The sequence below is a fragment of the Onychomys torridus genome, chromosome 1, assembly GCF_903995425.1.
Source record: "Onychomys torridus chromosome 1, mOncTor1.1, whole genome shotgun sequence".
Taxonomy (NCBI): Eukaryota; Metazoa; Chordata; class Mammalia; order Rodentia; family Cricetidae; genus Onychomys; species Onychomys torridus.
In genome coordinates, this window is record NC_050443.1 from 78,195,969 (window position 1) to 78,214,430 (window position 18,462).

At 44.6% G+C, this 18,462-nt stretch overlaps 1 protein-coding gene across 1 annotated transcript in view; it reads right to left on the bottom strand.

Moving 5' to 3' along the window:
- The window catches only part of LOC118574406 (UV radiation resistance-associated protein-like), a 110,210-nt gene that overhangs the window by 86,101 nt on the left and 5,647 nt on the right, over positions 1–18,462 (bottom strand). The window contains exon 2 of the mRNA XM_036175341.1: positions 3,577–3,659. The gene's annotated coding sequence lies outside the window, so the exon portion shown is untranslated. The remainder of the gene's footprint in view (positions 1–3,576; positions 3,660–18,462) is intronic.

The window sequence follows — 18,462 nt, forward strand, 5'->3', positions numbered from 1 at the left end:
ACCCGGGACCAGGCAGGGGGCCACAGCCGGTGACTGTCTCAGTCCTTCTGTACATATTAATGCAGCATCCTCTTTAGAGAGGGTAAAGGGTGGGGGTGAGGACAACACCCCAAACAATCTTTTACCCTCAGAAGGCAGCAGGATCAGATGCGACTCCTTGACTGCAGTCTCATCCCGTGTTCATCCCACAATGACACCAGGTTTAGAATTCTAAACTTACACCTCATCATGCCCCCTCTCTCCTGTCTTATAACCATTCAGGAACTCACCACCACCAAAACAAAAACAAAAAACAACAACAACAAAAACCCTAAAGGCAACAATAGCAACAATCCCAGAGCCCTCCTCCCCCATTATCCAATTAGCCTAAGCCCCTAAAACCTGAAGGGCTAGATTTAGACAACTGCTTATTTCATGGCATTTCATAACATCGATTTATACTCCACTGAAGTCCTCCACGCCAGTTTGCTCACCCCAAATTGGAAAGTAACTGACATTTCAAATGTCAGTTAAAGAACAACATTGACCCCTTGTGGTGGACATCCCCAAGTAGGCCGCACAGAGCAAACGGCTGACTGTTTACTGGAAGATGAATCTTCAGCCTGAGCATGTTCTAACTGCCTCACCCCACCCTGAAGGACTCTGGAAGCCGCTGCTTCTCCCGCACACTGTTAACTAACCTAGGGTCTCCAGTATGAGCCAAAGCACCTGAGCTGCCCAATGTCCCACAGAACCATATAACTCCCTGGTCTACATGTTCCAAAGTCGGAACTCACAAGCGTCTCTAGTTTTCCATGACACTCATAAGCAAAAAGTACAAAGTAACTCTGAGCACGACAAGACAGTGAAAGATATATATATATATATATTTTATTTTTATTTTTAATCTTGAGACTGGCTGGCTGAAACTTACTATGTAGCCCGGGTTGACCTCAACCTTGAAACCACCTTCCCTCAGTATAAGGGCAGGTGAGTACAACTATACCCCCCAGCCTATACAAGTTATTAATTAGAATACACTCCTAAAAACCAGAATCAGGCCAGGCGGTGGTGGCACATGCCTTTAATCCCAGCACTCGGGAGGCAGAGCCAGGCAGATCTCTGTGAGTTCGAGGATAGCCTGGTCTACAAAGCGAGTTCCAGGAAAGGCGCAAAGCTACAGAGAAACCCTGTCTTGAAAACCAAAAAAAAAAAAAACCAGAATCAGACCAAAGTTCTCACTCTGGAGCTTCGGGTTAGTAACAAATGCAGATACTGTGGGTGTTGCTGTTGTTGGAGTCGCACGTAGCCCAGGCTGGCCCTGAATTTGACATGTAGCCCAGGCTGGCCCTGAATTTGACATGTAGCCAAAGATGATTATTATCTCCTGACCCACCTGCCTGCACCTCCTAAGTGCCAGGATTATAGGCTCATACCACCATGTCCAACTGTGGCTATGTTTTCAATTATAGACCAAGTAGCAAAAATGTTATAAATCAAGAAGAACCAGGAAAAGAAAATAGATTTTTTTTTTTCTAAATATCCCCATTCAGGGACAATGTTAACTGAGTGGAGAAAGAACAAAGAAATGCAGTCTGAGAGAGACACAAGATTCCCGGCAAGCATTCCACATCTACCACCACGCAAAGCTCCGGGGAGAGCACTGCTTCCAATAAAGCAGACAATGGCTGCCTGCTGCTGTCTACAAGAACTAAAACAATGGTCACTCTCCTTGACAAGTACAGCTTGAGAGTTCCCAGGCCTAGGGCACTTCATTCAGTGCAGGTGGGTAATTTGTTGATAAACAGACATTTCATCTGGCTCAGAAAAACTGGGTCTTAGGCCTGGAGAATGGGCTTGATGGGTACCTGAGGATCCCTGTGAAGCCTGGGCATGGCTAACAGGACTGCAACCACAGTGTTGGGGTCGGACGGACGCAGGAAGACCTCAGGAGCTCACTGACCAACCAGCCTAGCAGCAGAGATGCAGACTACAGTTCAGTGAGAGCCCCTGTCTCAAGCACACAAGGAGGAGAGTGACAGAGTAAAACATCCAATGCTTTCCTCTGGCCTCTGTATGTGCATACTCATCACACACACACACACACACACACACACACACACACACACACACACAAATGTGCATACACCACCACACCCTACATAAAATTGAGTCTATATTGTTATGTAGAAACAAGTTTCCACACAGTGATAGGAAACACTTGTAAATCATACAACTTCCTTACTTAGTAACTAATACCACCTCTTCCATCACAAGAACCAGAGAAGTTAAATGAACAGGGACTTTAGAGGTACTGGGGATTGAACTCTGGACCTCGCACACAGCAGGTGAGTACTTTTCCACTGGGCTATCCCTGCAGCCCCATTCACAGCAGTTCCTGTAGTGTCATATCTCTTTACCTCCTGTTCTCTGCAATAACTTGGAGCCCTCAGCACCCTCTCAAGTACCCTCTTTTCTATTGATTTCTCTAGTAAGATCACACAATCTCAACTTAGAAAGTATCTTTTGTAAAAGTGATCTCTTACTACCATTTCACTAAGAAGAACAGGTCAGGAACTGTTAGCTGTTTACTTACATTCCAACTATTTCCAGGCACTCTCTTAACACTTTCTGTGTTCCCAGTTCAACAGACTCAAAAGAACGTCTGGTCAATTAGGAAATCCTGTCTGTTCTGCTGCGTATCCTAAGCAGTCAAACTGAAGACGGACGCCTCTCAGACACAAGTCAAGTGATCACCATAGTGGTTGCATTAGAATCACTTTCCCTTAAGAGCCGTTTCCACAAGCCATGTAACCAAACTCTATGTCATCAAATAGAAGATTCAAGGCTCACAAAGGAAAGGCCCCTGTATGATGTTTATAAAATAATCATTCTTTAAGAATCCTCCTGGACTCTTCCACTAGAGAATCTAGAGGATATGTAATGGTCTGAACTTTATGATGTGTTGGGTAAACATTAGAAAAACACTACCCAAATCACATTTCAACTAGCAGTCTCAGCTGAGTGACAAGGACTGAGTGTCACTGCTGTCTGTGCCCCCGGGAAGTAACCCTGATCATCTAACACATGTGAAGCCACACTTTTAAATCGTCCAAAATTAATCCCAAACGTTTTCTATACAGACAGAGAGCTGAGGCACTGAAGCCTCTGAGTCTTAGCTATCTGCAAAGCTCCTTTGGCCTGCCATACAGGATCCTTTTAAGATGAGAACAAGCCAACCATCTAAGCCATGCCTAGGACTGTTGGTGGGCTCTCCTCGGGAAGGAATAGTTGGGACGTTCCTGATATGAACTCACTCTGCAGCTTACAGGACACACCAGCCAGTACCTCAGTTTCTGTTTTAAGATCTCCAGCTGCCCACCGCTCTTTCCCACTGCCCAATGACAGGAAATGGCTTTTCAAAGACTTTGTAGAGGAGATTAAACTTAAATCGCTGGAGCTACAGAATTTATGGAGCTTTCACTAAAAAATGCTAAGCCTGAGTAATGGCTTCTCAAGCTCCGACACATGCCCTCATCCCAGATGCACAATGAGAGAGATCCGTCCAAATCCAGGGAGCTCCAAGGAGTTTCTTACCGCAGCAAAGAGAAGACGTCGTAAGAATTACGGACACAGTTCTGATCCACCTGAAGGATGGTCTTCTGTGCGTTTGGATGACCCTGAAAGACATTGGTGAAGAATATAAAGGAAAAGAAGAAAAACCTATGCATAGATCAACCACATTTGCCTTTCTCTGGATATAACTTATGAAAGACCTGGGTCCACTTAAAATGTCAGAGGCTTCCCAAAGTGAAGTGCAATCTCTGTGGAGCTGCTGTCAAGCCTTTCAGACGAGTGCGTTTAAAATCAACTCTCTCACCATTCCCGCAGTTGAAGACCGTGCTTCATTTCCCAGCGACAGTCCAGGAGTTTCAGTACATTATGTGACTACAGAAGGGTGTGCTACTCTATCCCCTAGACTGAGCCCCAACACCATGCTTCTCTGGAAGCCCCAGTCCTATCCAGGAAGATAAAAACAAGTGTTTCCACTCATGCCAGCACCATGGTTTCCAACAAGAACATAGTGACATAGGAATGAGGCAGGTATCTCTGATACTTGAGAAAGGCAGTATAAATTGTAGGTAATAAGAAGACAGGCCACAGGGCTGTAGCTATTGGTGTCCAGCAATGTGCAAAGCCCTGGGTTCCATCGGCAGCACTTTTAAACAAGATGTGATGGTGTGCATGCAACCATCACATGGGAAGTAGAGGCAGGAAGATCAGAAGTTCAAAGTCATCCTTAGGTACATAGCAGTTTGGGGCCAGTCTGAGCTTCCTGTGACCCTGACTCAAACAAGCCTCTGGACTCGGGCTGTCAGAATTCTATTTCAAGCCCCTAATACACCAGCTCTGTGACTGTCACCTTTATAGGGAATTGTTTTCTCTGTGTGTAACACAGAAATGACAGGAGCATATTATAGGAATATCATAAGTGTTAGAGGAAAAGTTAACATTCGCAAAGTGAGAGGCATGCAGCAAACCTAAGTACCGGCTATAATCACAGCACAGACATTTTTAATTAATAATAAATACTGGCACACCTGGCAGTGGTGGCACAGGCCTTTAATCCCAGCACTTGGGAGGCAGAGACAGAGGATCTCTGTGAGTTCGAGGCCAGCCTGGTCTACAAAGCAAGATCCAGGACAGGCACCAAAACTACACAGAGAAACCCTGTCTCGAAAAAACCAAGATAGATAGATAGATAGATAGATAGATAGATAGATAATACTGGCAAAGATGTGAGAGAAAAGGAGGGATGGAAGTTAGTACAGCCACTATGAAATTCCATGTGGAAATTTCTGGAAAAAGTAAAAATTTCTAGAAATGCATCAACTACCAAAAATGACTCAAGAAGAAACACAAAGTCTACACAGACTTTTCATACATAAAGAAGTTAACTTCAATACCATAAGACTAACAGGAGAAGTAAATAAAAACAAAAGTTTAAACGTGGGGGGATAGAAGACTAGTTAATCCTAGAAATTATTAAAATAATAATAACAACAACAATCCAGTTCAAAGTCTTAGGAGGAAAGAAGAGGGAGGGTAAAGAAGGGAAGGAGGAGGTCAGAGGGAAGGAGAGGGGGAGCGGGGGGAAGGAGAGGGTCGGGGGGGGGCTTCTTAAGCCACTGTATGAGATCACTACAACTCTTACACCAAAACCAAACAAAGTATAAGAAAATCATATACTATTTATAAATATAAACACTGAAATCTTCCACAAGATGTTACAAAACTCATCTAGCAGCATATTAAGATGATTAATCCATGTACTCTGGCAACTGTTTCTGGGTATATCCCCAAAAGAAAGCAAGGATTTGGATCTAAGATTTGTGCCTTCTTCATAACTGCCCATGGGTGGAAACAATCCAGCAGTCCACCGACAGAGGAAAAGACCAACAAATGTGAGCTATTCATACACTTAGCCTTGAAAGAGGGAAAACAATCTAGCACATGATCCAACCGAAGTCCTAGCCAGAACAATTAGGCAAGAAATACAAAGTATACCTAAACTGGACCAAAATAAAAAGGGAAAACATCTCCTGTTCTGGAGACCGTCAAGGCAGCAACAATACGCACATCATTCACAAAACAACTCCTCTCTATCAAAACCCCAACTGCCTTTTCTACAGAAGTAGGAAAGCCAACTTTAAATCCACATGGAGTCAGAGGAGGCTGACAAAAGAAAAAATTATTGAAAAGAGAACAAAGGAGACTTACGTTTTCTGATTCCAAAATGTACTGAAAAGCAACAGCAATCACAACAAGATGGTACAGGCAGAAGGATGGCCAAAGAAAGGAAAGAAGCGGAACTGAGAAAGGAGAGACCAGTTAACCCACGTACTTATCATCAACTATCACAGCGTATCAAGAGCCAGGGGCCAGGACCATTCAAGAGAGAAACAAGCTCTTCAGCAAACAGTGTTGAAACAACAGGATAGCCAAATGTAGGGAGAAAGCTGCATCCACCCCATAATCAAGAATAGTTCCCCCAATTAACTAAAACCTTAATAACAAAGCTAGTTAACTTAAAAACTAATAGATTCTTATCTATGACAGCCAAAATTTAAAACTCTATATAGGACATTAATATAAGAAAAAAGCCAGAGAACAGTAGAAAAGACTTCATATATAGCTAACTAAAGGTTTAATATCCAAAATCTGTTATAATTTAATAGCAAAAAGAAACAGCTAAAGTGAGCAAAGAACTAGAGGATGGATTTCTTTTTTTTTAATTTATTTTTTAATTACACTCATGATATTCATTAATTACACTCAGGATATTAATTATATTTGTGGTATTCATTGATTACATTCACAGTACTCATTCAATATTTATGATAATCATTATTTACATTAATTGTATTGATTTATTACATTCATGATATTATGCCCTGATACTACTGTCCGTTTGTGGGGCTTTTCTATCACATAAAACAGAGATTCTGTACTTAGGAAATCATTGCTCTATATTCCTTCCTTCTCCATCCTTAGGTAACGTCTAATCTTTCTGTCTCTATAAATTTGTATATTCTATATATTTCATGTAATGGAGGATGGATTTCTACAAAGAAAACATGAAAAAGGCCAACAGGCACCTGAGTGGACACTCTCTTAGCAGTACTGGGACTAGAGAAATGCAAAGAAAACTAGAGTGAAATGTTACTTCATCCACAGTAGGATGGCTATAACATTGTAATAATAATTAACAGCTTATGCTAACAAGAGCAGAAAACTCAGAACCCTTACAGATCAATGTTGTTACCATCGAAAAGGAAAATTCAGCAATGCCTCAAAAAGTTAGAAGTGGAATTAGAGGATAACAACAACCTTACTCTCAGGTTCTTACCTATGAGAACTGAACATGGGCACTCAAATAAAAATTGCCCTCAAATGTTATGATAGCACCAACAGTCAAAAGACAGAACAACCCAAATGTTCATCCAGAGCTAATGGACAAAGAAAGTGTGGTACATCCTCAGAAAAATGAAGTGCTGTTATATAGAATATGTAGATAATATATATTGTACGCAAGTACAAAAACACACTAAATGAAAGATGTTAGACCTGAAAGATCACACACTGTGTGATCCCACTTACATGGAATACATAGAACATGTCGATCTGTAAAGACCAAAAGCAGACTGAGAGCCATCAATCAAGTGGTTGGAGAAAGGCACAAAGAAGTACCAAGTTTTCTTTGTGGTTAACTTCTACTGATGTGTCTGTCTGTATGTGTGTATGTGCACAGGAGTGCAAGTGCTCCCAGAGGCCAGAGAGGGCGTCAGATCCCCAGAGCTGGAGTCACAGACAGTTGTGAGCTACCTAATGTGGGTGCTGAGAACTGAACTCACGTCCTCTGTAAGAGTAAAAAGCATTCCTAACCACTGAGCCATCTTTCCAGCCCTCAAAGTTTTCTTTAGGATGACAAAATGCTTTTCAGCTTGATAGAGGCAGTAGTTACATGAACAGAACTTCAATTTCATGAAATTATGTACATATCCAGAAGGCAGATGAGGAGAAACAGGACCAACAGGAGACAATGTATTAACTATAAAATGATTTTGTTTTCTTATTTTAGCCAAAAAGCTCACAAATAATTTTTTCTGGCTATAAAAGTCATCCAAGGACTGGAGAGGTAGCTCAGCAGTTAAGAGCACTTGTTGCTCTTGCCTAAGACCTAGGTTTGATTCCTGGTACCCACATGGCTGGGTATGGACACCAGTTCTGGGGTATGGACACACATGTATTATACATTAATGCATGCTTGCAAACTATTCATACATATAAAGTAAAATAATTCTATTCAATCATCTAAACCAGCTGTGGTGACACATGCCTGTAATCCCACCACTTAGGAGGTGTGACAGAATTGTGAGCTTAAGGCCAGCTTGAGTGAGATCCCATGTGAAAATAAAAACAAAGGGCCAAGAAGATGGTTCAGTCAGTAAAGAGCTTGCCGCATAACCATGAGGCCGAGTTCAGATCCTGGTACTAACGTAAGGACCGGTGGCGCAGCGGCGTGGGTTTGCTAACACCACCACAACAGGGGGATCTGTGGGGCTTGCTGGTCAACCCCCACCCCCAAATCTGGGAGCACCAGGTTTAACGAGAGACTTTGCTCAAAAAATATGGTGGAAAGTGACTGAGGAAGACACTAGCATCTACCTCTGGCCTCCACATGCATGCACACACATGTGCACACATATCCCCTCATGCTTCAAATTCACACCAGTTAAACACGCATCTACAAGCAACAAGGTAACATGGAAATACTGAAATGAAAAGCTGCAGCCAGGCTTTAGCCCACTTTGCCTGTCAGGCAAGGAAGAAAACTAACTTAACTCTTCCAGTCTCCAGTGTCTGTGACTATAAAATGAGACAACCACTATACACACTAATGAAACACGAATGCTTGTGAACACACGCGTGTGCGGAGAATCCTTCTCAGTCAGCATTGCCATTCAAATGTTGCTATGGGAAATGTTCACGCTTGCTGCAAGCCCAGTGGCTAGGGGCTATTCTTAGCCCCACTTCAGAGGTGAAGAAACTGAGACACAGGAGGATTAAGGGAAAGAGCCACGCAGTCTGGCTCACAGCCCCTGCTCTTAAGGGGCTAACCTTGATGATCTCCCAGACCTTTTCTGATTCTAAAATTCTCAGTCTATGTACATTTAAAGCAGCTTAAGGACATTATGAAGTCCTTTGGCTTCAGCCCACACTTAGCAATTAACATTCTTCAAATATGCTAACAGCCTCACTCTCACGGACATCTAACTGGAACAGTGGAGCGATCCTCCAGGCGCTGATGAACATTATAATGGACAGGAACGGCTCGTTGGTATCTGGTTATCTGTGGGAGATACTGTCAAGTGCCAAAGAGCCCAGGGAAGATTTGTATGCCACTCAAGACTCTTCTGAAACTGGGCCCAAGGATCTCTTTTTTTTTTTTTTTTTTTCCACAGAGGGAATTGCTGTCTGTCGCAGGGGGCCTGGTAAACTGTCAGGGAAGCAGACAGTTTCACGTCTCCAGCGAGCAGCAACCCCAGGCAGATCAGGTGTATTTCTAGACTAGTGGTCAGCAGACTTCTTCCATAAAGGGTCAGAGGGTATTTTTGAGGCTGGGAATATAGCTAAGTGGCAGATGAGGCCCTGAGCTTGATCACCAGTCCTCAGGCAGGGGGTTGGGGCACAACTAAAATTCAGATAGTGTTTTCCACTTTGCACAAACACCTGTCCTATCTGGAACACATTCTTCTTTGTTTCCTCTTTCAAATCCCTGGAAATGTAAAGACAGAGCATTGTTGGTTTACAAACCACACAAAATATATGACCTTTGACCAGCAAGGTCACCTTGAAAAACAAGAGACACTTCAGCTCTTCTTAGCATCCTTACTTCTACAAAAGCAACATAGAAACAACTCACTTGCTGGGCATAGCGACACACGCCTTTAATCCCAGCATGTAAGCAAGTGAATCTCTATGAGTTCAAGGCCAGCCTGCTCTATGTAGTAAGTTCTAGAACAGCCAGAGCTACGTAATAAGACCCTATCTCAAAAAAAAATTAAAATAAATAGGTAGATAAAAATAAAAATTAACTGAAAAAAAAAAAAGAAAGAAAAAAATTTCACTTGGTAGGATAAATACTTGTAAAGCCAATCAGGTTACATACACATTTATTCATTTCATTTACTAAACACCTAATACACAAAGAACATTAGGCTAGCTTCTCACCATCCTCAGAAAGTACATATACCAGCTAAAGGTCCAAGTGAAATAAATAAACAGAGGGGTCATAAGACTAGCTTAAAGCTTAAAACCAAAAGAAGCTACACAGGTATTCTGATGTGGTGAGGACTCCACGTAGCAAGCACAGAGCATCAAAGGCTGCAGAGGTGGCAGTGTTTGGGGTAGGTTAAATGGTCCTGAAAACCTGAATGGCAGGGGAGGAAAGCCCCACCTGGACTGAACACCTTCGGCCAAAGCATGACCGCTGGCAACACAAGCTGCATTCAGGGAAAACCAAATGGCGGCCGGGTTTGTTCGGCTTCAGTAACATGGCAACTATTTGGAACCCTAAAGATGAAAGTAGTGGGAGCCATGGCTGAGTAAGCAGGTTGGGAGCCCTGATCCCAGGCCAGAAATGGAGACAACTTACGGGCAACGAGACTTGGGAAGAATTTCCAACCCTGCAGCCTGACTATCAGAGCTGCATAGAAAGAAGGTTACTCAGGGAATGACTCTGTGATGAATTGGAGGAGGCAGAATTAGCTGACTATTATAAAAGTCCACAGGGGCCGGGGAGATGGCTCAAAGGTGGACACTGACTGGGGATGACAAACTCTGGCAGGGACAGTTGCAGGTTTTCTGTTTTACCTTGGCTAGTACTTGAAAGTGCATTAGTATCCGTGCATATGTACCTGTGGGGCACGGGCAGATTCAGCATGCAGCTATTTTAAGAGTAGCCATGCTTATATAGAAACACAAACATGCACATATGTCACACACAGAGACACAAATATACACACACCCCGAATGTACTGAGAATTCTGACCCCAATAACAGTGGAACTGAAAGGGTGGGGAGGGGGAGGGAGAGGCAGAGCTAGGGGGAGCATAATGCAGGGAGTCCAGGCCGGGGAGAAGGCAATCGGAGCAGAGAATGGGACACACACACAGCAGACAATGAAAATCTACTCTGTGCAACTTTAAAGCAAAGGAATAAAGAACCCAAGAGTGCCATGCAAGATTAGTAAGATGTGGTGAGCAAGACAGAGCAGGTACAAGCAGCAGAGGCCACGGGCCACCAGCAAACCACTGCAGGAACCCAGTCCTCGGGGGGGTGGCAGGCTGAGCGAGGATTCCAGAAATGGAGACCAGTTGTCTGAATAGAGCAAATGAAGAAAGAGAAAGAGAGAGAGCCAAGCCTCACCAGAGACAGGAGGCCTGGGGCAAATGGAACAATAGTTAATCATGATGTGGAAAATTGGACAAAAAAAATAATTCTAAAAGCTGAAAGGATGAGCTCCATTTATGGTATAATAATTTGTAAATGACAAGTGTCTATGAGAAATGGTCGGAAACCACTGGGCAAGACAGACAGAATTCTGGGTAAGAAGCTTCATGACTGCTAACAACCTTGCAGGGGTCCCCGCCACAGGGTCACCATCCACTCCCAGCAAGCATTGGTTATGCCAGCACTACATGCCAGGTGCAGTGGTACACACCAGCAATAAACTAGACCGACCGAACACAGGGCAGTCGGACAAGAAAGATGAGCCAACAGGCAATCAGGACATGGAAAACTCCAGGCATCATGGGAGCATCAGAATACCCATTGCTGAATGTGGGTGACATGCCACAAGACAAGAAAACTGTCCTAGGGAAATGGGTCTAAGTCATAAGGACAAACTTTAGCATGAGAAAATTTAAGAAGGAGGTTTAGAAAGAAGGAATCAGATTTTGGCAAGACATTGCAAGCCACTAATTAGTTGAGGACAGACAGATGCCTTGATTTGAAACAAGTAATTACATCAGCATCTTAGAAATGAAAAAAAAAAAACAAAAAACACCAACAACAACCCAAACCCACAGTGAAGAAGTAGGTGTTGACCTCCAACAGCATTGGTTCAAAGAGAAAGGGGATGATGGAAGACTGCCCTTATGATCTGACCTAAGAGAACAGACGCACATTGGTACTAGTCACTAGTTCAAAAACATAATGGGAGAGGGGAAAAAATCTGGTTGAGGTTGAGCTGGGGAGGCACCAGTCTCTGAACCACTTGACCTAAGTCCAGCTTAGGGAGACTTGGGAGAGTCTTGGGCAGGATGGAACAGACTGGAGTTGAGCTCCTAGAACCAAGTCAAAGGCTCACAGCGATCTGGAACTCCAACTGGGGAAAGCCAATGCCTTCTTGCCTCCAGGGGTACCCACAAACGCAAATACACACACACACACACACACACACACACACACACACACACACACACACACACACGTTTTAAAACTTCAGACACAATGTGCCAAGGAGAACAAAGGTCCCCTGGAGCCTAAAGACAAGCTCAAGAGTTCCACTGCAGGTCTGTCCAGCGTGAGCATGGGTGTGCCACACACTGGCTTCCTGTGCCAAGTGAGCTCTGCATAGCCCAGCCTCACCTAACTGCATAGAATAAGGAATCAAGTGGGCAAGGAGGAAAAAAACAAAGCTGGTGCCTTGTCCCCCAGATGGGGAAGTGTCCTTTCTGTGGGACGGTATGCATATGGGCGGCTACCTGCTGAATCCACAGACAGCCCATGTTCCATGTGCACATTGGCATGGACACTAATATGCTTTCAAGTGCTGGCCAAGTTGAAACTGAGGAAAACTGCAAGTGTCCCTGCTAAGCATCTGCAGGCCTCAGACACCCTCTGCCTGAGTTCTGATGAAGCCCAGATGCTAAGCTGTTCAATAGGGAGGGGGAGACCTCTTCTCAGACACTGAGCTCAATATGGACAGTCCCCTGCCCCCAATTTGGCCACAGTTTCAGACATGCTTTTCCTCTCTCTTGAAACAGTGAGAAGCGCCGTGCCATAAAGACAGCGCTGCAAGCGAAGATGCGTGAATCCTAAAATAAAGAGCAACAAGGAAGAGGCGCTTGTTGGAGGGGTCAAGTGAAAAGTCACCACTCTAACTCACGTGGAAAGGAGATGGGGAGTCTGAGCTCTACTCCTTGCGGAGGACAGGAGGACGCTGCTGGAGTGGCCATCCCCGGGCTGCAGTGTCTGTTTGACAGCAGAGGGGAGCGGAGACAGGAACATGACTAGTGAACTTCACTCACTCGTGGAAAAATGTGCACCACACAGAGAAAACACTAAATCCTAAGACCGTAAAAGTGACACAGAGGTGCCTGCCAGACAAGCATGGAGACTTGCGTTCCGTTTCTTCCAGTAACATAAAAGCCAGGCACAACTGTGTGTGTCTGCGGCTGTTTTTAGGGTATAGAGGTGAGAAGGTCACTGCCAGCCTAGCCAGATCACTGAGCTCTGGGTTCAGTGAGAGACGCTGTCGATGATGATGATGATGATGATGATAATAGTGGTGGTGGTGATGATGGTGGTGGTGGTGATGTAGAAAGCAGTGAAATAAGACACTCGTCACTGACCGACCCCTAGCTTCCGTATCTATATATATGGGCGCACACGTGCACATGCATACACAAACACACACACACACACACACACACACACACACACACACACACACGACAGAACCTCAACTGTGATGCCTTGAAGGAAGAAAATACATACAAAATCTACTGTAACCTGACAGAGGAGAGCAGAGGTGACGGAGGAGGAGAAGGCAACAGTGACAGCCAGCTCACTGGCATTACTGAGCAGATGAAGAGCCCGGGAGAGGGGGCTGCCAGCTTGTAGAACAGCTTAAATGGCACTGGCTTTTCCAAGTCAAGAATGTCCTCTTTCCAAATCTAATCTGAAAGAGAAGAGCAAAACAAGAGGCCGGCACTTTAAACAAACAAAGCGCTGAGCTCCGAGTCCTGGGGAGGACAAACCTCAAGCTGTTTCTGTTTACTTCGCAAGAATTTAAACCATCTCAAGGAAGAATCACGCTTGGCTCTCTATCTTTTGGCATTAGAATTCTCAAAAGCTCAAAAACTGCTAAGAAGACAAGAGCCTCCAAGCTCCTAACAGGAAACGTGGCGCTTTCCCAGGTTATTTTCTGGCTTCAGTGAAGGCAGAGGATGGGACCACACTGTAGCAGAGGATTTATAAATATAAATTACAGGATAAGACTGTTTCCCAAACATCTGTCAAAAAAGTTAATTTGATCCAAGAGAAAAGGGGAGTGGGGGAGCCAGAGGGAAGCCAAGCACAGTGACGGATGGGTGTGGCTTTAGTGGATCTGGGTGGGTGGACAGCTTGAGTTCCCTGTGTGCCTCAAGTCTGCCTAGCGAGGCACTGGCAGTGCTCAAAGCACTGGCCCGGGCAGTCTCTCCAGTTCTCACACTGCACAACCAGAGGGCATCTCTCCAGTTCTCACACTGCACAGCCAGGGGGCATCTCTCCAGTTCTCACACTGCACAGCCAGGGGGCAGTCTCTCCAGTTCTCACACTGCACAGCCAGGGGGCATCTCTCCAGTTCTCACACTGCACAGCCAGGGGGCAGTCTCTCCAGTTCTCATACTGCACAGCCAGGGGGCATCTCTCCAGTTCACACTTCACAGCCAGTGGGCAGTCTCTCCAGTTCTCATACTGCACAGCCAAGGGCATCTCTCCAGTTCTCATACTGCACAGCCAGGGGGCAGTCTCTCCAGTTCTCACACTGCACAGCCAGGGGGCATCTCTCTAGTTCTCACACTGCACAGCCAGTGGGCATCTCTCCAGTTCTCACACTGCACAGCCAGGGGCATCTCTCCAGTTCTCACACTGCACAGCCAGGGGGCATCTCTCCAGTTCTCACACTGCATGGCCAGTGGGCATCTCTCCAGTTCTCACACTGCATGGCCAGTGGGCATCTCTAATTAAATGTGAAGCTAGAGACTTGAGACTGTGTCCCACTCACTATCTGAAGTAGAAGGGCACACATATGCCATGTGGTCCCGTTCAGAAGAAGCTTCTGAGTGAGTCAGATCAGAGCTCAAATGGAGAGCCTGCTGCCCATCTACCAGCCGTATAATCCTGGGTCCTCGGTTTAAGGTTTTCTTCTGAGGCACTTTGTTCATAGGCTGAGAAAGGCTGTCCTGATTAAATGAAATATTCACAGTATCTGGTATAATGTCTGACATTTGAGGTACTCACAATGACGCCAGCAATAGGAGTTTTTTCAAAGATCTGCATCTGCTCAAAGTACTGCTTCAAGGATGGTTCAGAAACAAGCTTACCCCAGGGTCTACATCGGCTCAGATACCAAGATGTATTAGAATAACAGAGGCAGCAGACATCCCTGAGGAGCTAGCCAGTCTATAGTTCTTCTGTTGGGGGATGGGGGAGAGGTGACTGACATATAAGAACAACTCTGAAGAGCTTTCACAACTTTTAGGGGCTGGAAAGAGAGCTCAGAAGTTAAGAACATTTACCGTTCTTTCACCAGGAAGACCCAGGATCAATTCCCAGCACCCACACGGTGGCTCTATAACTCAAGTTTCAAGTGATGCAATTACATATATGCAGGTAAAACACTCATATACATAAACTAAGAAATAAAGTTTTCCAACTTTTCAAAGACCTGAGTAGAAATGATCCACCGCCCAGCTCCATGTCACTCAAACAGGCTGAACTTGAGACTGTAAATTCTGACTTCTAAATGTTCTACTGTGTACTACTAGGGGGGTGTGCTCTGCCATCAAGTTAGACCCACTCACATGACAACCAAGAGCAAGCACGCATCCACTGCTCAACCTTCCAATCCTAGAAGGCCAGTTCAATGAAAACCCCTTCACTCTTCCAGGTTCCAGCTCCTCTCATGAAAATGAGAACACTCACACTTGTCCACTTTGGCTACTCTAAGTCAAAGAAGACACCAGCGGCAAACCTTACAGACAGAAGAGCTGTGAAAGTGTGTAGTGACTCTATGACGTGATCTATAGATGTGCTCGCTACATACAATGACAGCTATGTCAGTTACCATCTGCAGCATGGAACTTAGGTGCATGGAGGCTGGAAGGCTCTCTGAGCCCCAGTTTCTTTATGAAATAAGGACATTGGGCTAGAGAATTCTAATGTTTTCTGCTTTTTTAAAAAAAAAAGACAGGATAGGGGTTGGGGATTTAGCTCAGTGGTAGAGCGCTTGCCTAGCAAGCCCAAGGCCCTGGGTTCGATCCTCAGCTCCAAAAAAAAAAAAAAAGAAAAAAGACAGGATCTTAGATGTAGCCCAAGCTGACTTTGAACTTGAGTTCCTCCTGCTTCAGCTTCCCAACCACTAAGATCAGGGTACATGTCGCCATGCCCAGACCCTGAAGCACACCTGACTTTGGAGATGAGGCATCTAAAAACTAAGAGAGGCCGAGTGACTTGTTAAATAAACACTACTGGGGAACAAGGCTGAGATTACAAGTCGGGGATCCTACATTTCAGAGATGGCATGCCTTGAAAAAATATAAACTAAGGAACTGTGATTGCACAGGCCTCCAAACAGATCTGGAAGCTTGTTCTTGTCCCTCAGTCCCCGATGTCAGCTTCAGCCCCAATGTCAGCTTCGGCCCCCAATGTCAGCTTCGGCCCCCAATGTCAGCTTCACCATCTTCTCAAGATGACCGTTTATGTGCTTACATTTGTGAAACTCATCACTGAGTTGCTATTTCAATCTACGTTTCTTTATTTGAAAAGGGTTGCTCCTTTTGACTTGAATTCCATTCCTGTTCCAATTTCCTTTTCACAAAAGTGAGAAAGCAGTGCCACCTACTGGGCCCCTAAGGATATTGCTTTGCAATTTTCAATATGAGAGGGGAAAAAAATCCTGTAGTCTCAATTTTTTGCAATTGTTCAAGGCCAGATAATTTAAATGTCTCACCACAGTGAGCTATGTAAAACTAAATGCCAGAAGTTATGCTTAGTGGAGTTGGTTCAGAGAAGTACCACTCTCCCAAGATTTTAACCACCAATACTATGCTAGACCTAAACAAAGTTGTTACCTGCATTCCTTGATAAAACATGTGCGGCATGAACAAGGAACACCATGCCAATAATACAATGGTGAGCAGGAGAGGTGTGAACACTCACTATGGGGTTTAGAGCCCAGTGAGAACCGGTTCCTACTTGTTGCTGAACTCCACTCACATGCCAGCCATGTCATATACATTATCATGTTTAATCCCCAGTCAGCTGGGGATTGACGTGCTTATGGGTGAGAAAACAAATCCAGTTTTTCCAGGATCTCCTCAGTAAGTCAGCCCGTGGTGAAATCCACAGCGGTATGACTCTGAAACCAGTGTGTTATGTCACCCACAGCGGCAGCCAGCAGCCTCCTAAAAGAGCGGCTGCCAAAAAGAAACGGAGGCCAAGGGGGCCTACTGTAACACGAATTCTAAACAATCTTTTAATAAAACATCCCTCAGGGTTGGGGATTTAGCTCAGTGGTAGAGTGCTAGCCTAGCACGTGCAAGGCCCTGGGTTCGATCCTCAGCTCTGGAAAAAAAAAATCCCTGTGCCAGGTATTGGGGTAAATCCTGAAAGATCAGAGAGACAAAGGGACAAGCCACGTCTTACTTCTAGGACTCCTCAGCCTGAAAAAGCCTCTAGCCGAAAGGGATGCTTCTGCCGAAAAGCCTTTTGTTCCTGTCTCCTCGAGCCTTAGCCTACATTACAGGCAAAATCCTGAATGGGCGTCTGAAAGTCTACAAACGCATCGGCCAAGAGCCTTGTTATTTCCCACTGTCCCCAAAGCCATCCTCAAGCTACATAGTGTTCTTGGAGTCACCAAACTTTATTTAAAGTTCTTCGATAATTACCTGCGTCATCTGAGGACCCAAGTAACTCATCATGGAGAACAGTATTTTAATCAACCCAGTGCAGACCGGGATCTGAAAAACATACTGTCTTGCCTCATTAACTCCAAACATGAATGACTGCTCATCTGTGCTTTACATTTTTTAAATTTCATCACACTTAGTTTAATAGGTATACAGTAGGTGCTTAATGCCAGGGTGGTGAACAGAGAGGTAGAGGAGAGAATCATTTTTACAAAGATAAAGATTTTAATTATCATTTACTCAAAGATCCCTTTGTGTTGTTTTAAACACTTGTGTGCCACACACTTACCAAATAAATGAAAAAAAAAAATTTTTTTTTGAGCTGAGGATCGAACCCAGGGCCTTGTGCTTGCTAGGCAAGCGTTCTACCACTGAGCTAAAGTCCCCAACCCACAATAAATGAAATTTTATTACATAAAATTAACAAAAACAAAGTAGTCCTCAATAATTCGAGCAGAAGATTAAGCAAAGGATGGAACACTGGATCACAATTCATGGCGTGTGGTTTTCAAAGACTCTCGCTGGCAGGCTGTGCACGCTCTGGGAGGCAGAGTGAACGTGGGCAGCAGACAGCAGAGTCTTAACAATGTGACGTTCACAAAGCCTTGTCACCTTAGCAGTCAAATGTTTCCAATACCGACGGGTCCACTCACAATTACCAGGCCCGCAATGCTGTGGACTCCTCGCGGCCCCGACTCTTTGCAGCCCCGTGTTTAACACCACCAAACTGACACCACCGTTCTCGTTCTTTCCAGTCCTCTTTCCCCTCTGCTAATTAGAAACTTCTAGCATTTACTAGGTAGTCTTAAATTTGAACATGTATACATGGGTTCAAAGTCTGCCCTTTTTATTTTTGTTTTGTTTTGATACTGTATCTCATGTAGCTCAGGCTATCCTCAAACTTTCCATGTAGCAGAGGCTAGCTTTGAACTCCTTCCTGAATTTCTTGCCTCTACTT